At 43.5% G+C, this 5,852-nt stretch overlaps 1 pseudogene; it reads right to left on the reverse strand.

The window, feature by feature from the left end:
- Positions 1-2,916: 2,916 nt before the first annotated feature.
- Positions 2,917-5,836, reverse strand: LOC110204468 (fatty acid-binding protein, liver-like; annotated as a pseudogene).
- Between the last annotated feature and the right edge of the window lie 16 nt (positions 5,837-5,852).

Consider the following 5,852-nt stretch of genomic DNA (forward strand, 5'->3'; position numbering starts at 1 on the left):
ACTCGAGTGGTTTCTCATGTCCTTCTCCGGCTCATTTTATAGATGAGGAAACTGAGACAAACAGGGTTGAGTGACTTGCCCAGGGTCACATAACTAGCGCCTGAGGCCAGATTTGAACTGAGGTGTTCCAGATTGCAAGCGTAGCACTCTGTCTCCTGTACCATCTAGCTGCCCTCTACATATTACATAATAATATTAGGATCATGCTTTAGTTTTCAGGCTGAAGTTTTACCTGAATGAGAAACCCTTATCAATCTTGCTTTAACTATCAATTTCAATGCAACATCCTGCACTGAATTTTTAAAATATCCTTCTTGAAGATCTATTTTCTTTCTTACTTTCTTTTTCTTTCTTCCCTTCTTCCTTCCTTCCTTGTCCCTAATTTTCCCACTCCAAAAGTCTATTGGTGCTTGACCAGGTAATTTCCCCAACCCTCTTTACTGTCTTAAATGAAATGTCTCTTTAACTTGGCACCTAACTTTGGAGCTCTGAAAGAAGAGTCTGTACCCATTTTCCATGACCACTCTCATTTTGAGGTGAATAGACTTTGCTGCTTTCTGTGTTCAGCCAAGGCAAACAAAAAGGTAGACTTCCTCATAGGAAGATTCCTGAGAAAATGACAATGGTCCCAACCTGATTACGGGAAGAGGGATGGGCAAACTGCTCTCAGAACCTCAGGGCTGAGAAAGTTAGTGACTGTAGAAATTCTAGATTTGGAATCTGAGGGCTCTACTTTGGGGCATTGAAAGTTTGCAGGTCCCCATCCTGAGTCATCCCTGAGAGTCTGGAATTATATAACACTCCATACCCCAAGGAAGCAGCAACAGAACCAGCCCGGATCTTCTGTTTAGAATTTTGCAGAGCCTGGGCCTGACTTAGAGTCTGAAATCAGAAAATAGTCTGGAAAAATAAGTAAACAACAAAAAAAGGAACCCCACCCAAAACCGCTGTTATGATGACAAGGGTACTTAAGGCACAAACCTAGAAGAAGAGAATGACTCAAACATTTACCAGCAAAGCCCCAAAGAAAAGTACTGCTTAGGTACAAATTCAACTAGAATACCCCGAAGAGAGGAAGCAGAGTTATTGTTGCTGCTATTGTTGTTCTTAAGAGTTGAAATGTTTTTATACATGAAATGAGAACACTAGAAAAAAATGGAAAAGAAATGGCAATTAGGGAAGAAAGAACTGGAATGGAAACCAACAGTCTGGCATAAGAGGTACAAAACTCTGTCTATGCAACAAACCTGAGGCACTGAGGCGCCCAAGCAAAGTGGTGCAGTGTTTAGAATGCAGAACCTGGAGTCAGGAAGGACTGAGTTCAAATCTAGCTTCAGACACTGTATGACCCTGGTCAATTCACTTAACCTCTCAGTGTCTCAGTTTCTTCATCTGTGAAATGGGGATCGTAATAGCACCTACCTCCTGAGAGAGTTTTGCAAACCTCACAGTATAATATAAATATCAGTTGTTATTATTGTTGTTGTTGTTACTCTGAGGAAGCTGCCACATAGGATGGTGGGGAAGATAGAAGAGAGAAGGAGGTTACCCAAGCCAACCATATCATAGCTTCCAAATTTCACAGATTATTCTTGTTTCTTTCTGATGTAAGAAAAAAATGCCTGTTAGAGCAATCCAAAAGGGATAGGAATAAGCATTTATATAGTGCCAGACACTTGCTAACTTTACAAACATGGTCTGATGTGATCCTTACAGCAATTCTGGGAGGCAGGTGCTATTATTATTATCAAACCACTTTACAGATGAGGAAATTCTGGGAGGCAGGTGCTATTATTATTATCAAACCCACTTTACAGATGAGGAAACTGAGGCAAAGTGACTCGCCCAGGGTCACACAGCTAAGAAGTATCTGAGACAAGATTTGTACTCAGGTTTTCCTAACTCCAGGCCAAGTACCCCAAGCATTACATCACCAGCTGCTTGAAACAGAGACATGGTTGCTTTGTAAGGTAGCAGATTCTTTCTCACTGGAGGTCTTCATGCAAATTATGGATGATCATTTATCAGGTGTGATGTAGAGGGAATCTTCTTCTTCAGCTATGATTTGGACTAGATGGCCTCTGAAATTCCTTCCACCCCTGAAATTCTGTGATTCTGTAAGTCAGGTTACATCTCTGTGGTTCTCATGCAGCCAAAGGATTGTCAGAGCTGACTGCATGTTGTCCTTTTAAATCCTGGGACCCAGGCCCTCTTGCCTTGCCGAAGTTAAGGCTGTGCTCCTCAATTAGGCTTCCGCTCTCACATGTGAGCTTCATAACCCAAATCTTCCTCATTGTTTACTAGAAAAATGGGTCCTTCAGCTGGTGTCTTCAAGTCCTATTCTACATAGCTGGTCTAAAAAATACCCTTCTCATTTAAAACACATACACACACACCTACACACACACATACACACATTGTAACCAAGAGCTTTTGGACTCAAAATACTTTGATCTAAAGGTATGTTTCTTACCTAGGCATTTTAGTTACAGAATTAGGGAAATAGAAATAATGGTGCTTGTGGGGGTGTTGGTGAGGAATGGGGGGACATGAGTCACAAGCCCCCCTAAAATCACCCTACAAGGTAATAACTTATTCCATCAAGGCCAAAGTCAGCACCATTTCTTTCTAGGTGAATGATAATTTGCAAAAATCTTTCAAACTATTCACTTTTTCTGGCTCCCTCCATTCCTTGGAGAGGTGGGTAACTATGGTGCAGAAGGGTGTATATACTAGCAAATGGAGTCACTTTGTTGTTTGGTTTTGCTTGCCTGCTTTTCTTTGTTGTAAGGTGAGGCTCATTGGGGGTGGGTGGGCAGGTGCAGTGAATTCAGAAATGGTTGTGATGTAAGAATAAAAGGCATTACTAAAACCTTGAATACACATATGCTTCTAAGTCATTCAAAAGACAGATTTTTTTAACAAGCCACATTTTATTGTACCAATTTCACACAGTAAAAATAAATGGAAAGCAGACATGTCTAAATTCTCTTACTGATTCTCTTGCAGAACATCACCCAAGGTAAAGGTCTGAAAGCCAAGAAGAAATCCAGTGTTAATCTTTCCTGGAATGTCTTGCAGTATATCAGCATGTGATACCCATCAATGACTCTTGTATGTTAGATATACTAGAGATAGGTTTGGCAATCTTTCTGGGTTTTTGTATGGATTCTCCACGCTTCCTGAGGGAACCCTGGGGAAGGCTGTCTTTGGGGTCTTCGAGGGCCCCATTTAAAAATATAAATATTCCCAGCAAGGTTCACAGTGTAAGGATGACAGAGATGCCAGCTGGAAGGGTTTAATGCCCGAAGGGGGATTAGCAGGAATGGGGTAGAGGATTAGGTGACTGGGGGTGGAGGGAAGATAGGATCATGGCTTTTTAGCTGAAAGGAGCCTTAGGGGTCACCCACCCAACTCCCTGGGAGTCTGCCATAAATGCTACATGTTGCTTTACTCAGGGTGTTGGGCAATAACTCCTCCCTCTCCCCTCCTCCATCCCTACTGTCCTCCATGTTTTTCCCTCGTCCCCTCTTTTCTCCCTCTTCTCTACTATCCTCCCTCCCCTCACCTGTGTTTTCCTCATCATCTCTTCCCTCCCTCTCTCTACTGTCCTCAACCTCTCACCTGTCTTTTCCTCATCTTCTCTTCCTCCCTCCTCTCTACTGTCCTCCATCCCTCACCTGTCTTTACCTCACCCCTCTTGCCTCCTTTTTGAGAGCAGGCACTGCCTCCCTTATTCTATTGGCAGCCCCAGTACTTGACACCTAGTATGTGTTCTCCAAATGCTTTTTGGATCCATCCCCCACAACCAAGCAGGAAGAGAAACACCTGATCACTCACGTTGGTGAGTGTATCTCCATTGAGTTCAGTGACAGACTTCATTCCTTTGAAACTTGTCACCAGCTTGTTGCCTCCTTCTAGATTCACTACAGTCTGTAGGGAGACAGAAGAGTTAGCTCTGGCAAGCCCTAGGGACTGGGGATGAGGCAGGGATCTGTATTATTAACATTTGAGTTTAATTTGAATTGTTAACACTTTCTCCATCACTTTAAGTAGGCAATCAATAAAACAAGAAATCAATCCTTGCTTTGTAGGGTTTGCTATTTTCTGAGGGTAAATTCTTAAAATTTAACAATGGGCTGGCGATCTCCTGCCGGTTTGAGCTGGCTCCAGCACACCCCTGGAGTAAGTGCCCAAGCCAAATTCCCTGCAGAACTTCTTGTTTCTATACTTCACTGGCTGGATTGTTTTCTAGTTCTCTTAGCCCTTTCCTTACTTTTCCTCCTCTCCCCTTTTCTCTTCTCTTCCTTTTGCTGTCTGTGAGTCAGTCAATAAATATTTATTAACCGTCTAAGATGTGTCACATTGTACTAAGTACTGAAGACAGTCCCTGCCCTCAAGGAGCTTACAATCTAACCGGGGAAACAATAAGCAAACAGGTACAAACAAGTCATAGACTGGATAAGTGAGAAATAATTAACAGAGGGAAGGCCCTAGAGCTAAGCGGTTGGGGAAAGTTGTCTGTTTTTTTCAGCCAAAGACAAGGTTGATTGAAGATTCGCCATATTACAGTTTTAAGGAGCTGAGCATCTGTGGGTTATTGGCTAGATCGTGAAAATCTGCACTGTTGGGGAAGGTTTCTTGTAGAAGAGTGGGGGGAGATTACAGTTGGGACTTTAAGGAAGCCAGCAGAGTCAGCAGTCTGAGCGGAGGAGTGAGAGCATTCCAGACATGGGGGATAGACAGGGAGAATGCTGGAGCTGAGAGATGGAGGGTCTCGTTTCATGAACAGCTGGGAAGCCAGGGTCACTGGATGGCAGAGTATGTATCAGGGAGTAAGGTGTGAGAAGACTGAAAATGTAGGAGGGGGCTGGGTTATGAAGGAACAAGTCAGCTACTGAACACAGCCAGCATGGGCTGGAGGCACTGCTTCCTGGCTGGTCTATACCATATTCCACCAGACTGCTTTTCATCTAATCTACCTATCTTGCAACACGTTGGCAACAGAGATATGTTTGTGTCTTATCTCCCTAGCAGGCTGCAAGCTTACTCCAGGGGGTTATGGACCAAGTTTTAGCTAATCTTTGCATCTCCTCCAGGGCTTAGCCCAGAGGCTAATACGCGGCACCTTAATGAATACCATGTCCCTAAATTTAATTAAGTTTATTCTTACCTTGACCTTTTCCCCAGTTGGAGTGCTCAGCTCACACTCCTCCCCCACAGTGAACTCCATCACCTGGATTTGGTTATCATTGTTAAAGAGTCTTGAAGTGATTTCCATTTTGTACAATTTCGGACATTCCCCTGCGATCCTTTCTCTGCTGTATGACGTCATCAGGTAGACCTGGTTCATACGATAGAGATTCAGACCTAGAAGGCATCTAAGAGCCAAATGATCTCATTTGGGTCTCGTGACAGCCCTGGGAGGTAGGGACTATTATTATCCCCATTTTCCAGATGAGGAAGCCAATGTTGAGAGCAGTGAGATGATGCAATCCATATTATGGAATGAATTAAGAGCAGAGCCAGGGTTCACATTCAGATCTGACTCCTCATTCTGTTGTTCTTCACCCTGACACCCAACCCAGGCTCCTGAATGCCTGCCCAGAGCCTCACTAGTTGATTATTTCACTTGCTGCAGATTCTCTGTAAGTATTTTAAGTTCATTCGTTCTGGCAGCCACAAGTATAATGCCCCTGTCCCTTTGATGCCAACATTTGATGCCCAAAGGCTGTTCTCCTAAGCACTTACCAGCAGCCTTCAAGAAGGCTTCAAAATTCTCTTGGGACTGGAGCTGGTACTTTCCTGAGAAGTTCATGGTGAAGGGATGTTCTCTCAAAACACTGTCTGGG

The sequence above is a fragment of the Phascolarctos cinereus genome, unplaced genomic scaffold (genome assembly GCF_003287225.1).
Source record: "Phascolarctos cinereus isolate Bilbo 61053 unplaced genomic scaffold, phaCin_HiC Scaffold_443;HRSCAF=1059, whole genome shotgun sequence".
NCBI classification, from domain to species: Eukaryota; Metazoa; Chordata; class Mammalia; order Diprotodontia; family Phascolarctidae; genus Phascolarctos; species Phascolarctos cinereus.